Source organism: Chenopodium album, chromosome 3, assembly GCF_948465745.1.
Source record: "Chenopodium album chromosome 3, dcCheAlbu1.1, whole genome shotgun sequence".
NCBI classification, from domain to species: domain Eukaryota; kingdom Viridiplantae; phylum Streptophyta; class Magnoliopsida; order Caryophyllales; family Amaranthaceae; genus Chenopodium; species Chenopodium album.
In genome coordinates this window covers 7,000,759-7,001,875 of record NC_137836.1, presented here as the reverse complement: position 1 = coordinate 7,001,875, position 1,117 = coordinate 7,000,759, and the positions used below count along the sequence as shown (strand labels likewise).

General features: G+C 39.6%; 1 non-coding gene across 1 annotated transcript; it reads right to left on the bottom strand.

Moving 5' to 3' along the window:
* Positions 1 to 322: 322 nt before the first annotated feature.
* On the bottom strand, positions 323 to 429 carry LOC145626008 (small nucleolar RNA R71). Its single transcript, XR_014110893.1, has one exon. It is a non-coding gene; the product is annotated as a small nucleolar RNA R71 (small nucleolar RNA).
* Between the last annotated feature and the right edge of the window lie 688 nt (positions 430 to 1,117).

Here is a 1,117-nt window from a genome sequence, read left to right as displayed (position 1 = left end):
TCTCACCCCTACTCCGGCTCTTGATGGGGTTCAATTCGAAATTAAACCTCAGTTTATAACGATGATAGAGAGGAAGCAATTCAGTGGAGTAAAGGGTGAAGACCCAAATCTTCACATTGCCGACTATTGTCAATATTGTAACACCATCAGGCAAGCCGGGGTCACTCAAGACTAAATTAGGGAGATTCTCTTTCCCTTCTCTTTAACTGGAAAAGCTAAATTGTGGTTTAATGGCTTAAATAGAACTGCACTTGGTATAACTGACTGGGAAACTCTTGTTTTGAATTTTTATAACAAGTATTACTCTGCAGAGAGAACAACCGTACTATGGAGTGCGATTCAGAACTTTGCCCAAGAAGCCGATGAATCTTTATATGAGGCTTGGGAGAGGTTCAAGGATCTACAAAGATATTTCCCCCACCATAATTTAGCACAATGGCAAGTAATCCAAGACTTTTATAATGGCCTTGGAAATTCTTCTCGAATAATTTTAGATTCTGTATCTAGTGGGAGATTTATGAATCTTGATGTTGAAGATGCAGGTCAGGTCATTGAAGACATGGCGATACACAATTCCCAATATGGGAATCCTAGAGGATTTTCTAACAAGGGGAAACATAGTGTTGACTCTGTATCCTTTTTGCAAGCTCAACTGACCTCTATATGTCAAAAATTAGATAATCTGAGCACTGCTAATGTAGCTAATGTTTCTGCGATTAATAATAACTCTAATGAGGCTTTCTGTGAAAATTGTGATATTTTAGGTCATTGGGAACAAGATTGCAGGAGTTCCGTGGAGCAAGTTAATGCCTTTCAAGCTTATAGGCAGAATAACCCATACTCCAACACCTACAATCCTGGGTATCGGAATCATCCGTACCTTTCCTACCGGAGTACTAATGTTCAAAATCCACCACCACAAGAACCACAGGCGCCACAACAGCAGCAGAAATATTACCATCTCAATGCTGGCCAGAAGAACCAACCACAACAATCCTCTTCATCTTCTGACCCTTCTCTGGTGGAAATTAGAGCAATGTTGGTTAATATGCAAAAGCACATGGAGAGTAGAGATGCGACAATTGATCAAATTCTAGCATATAATAAAATTGTAGAT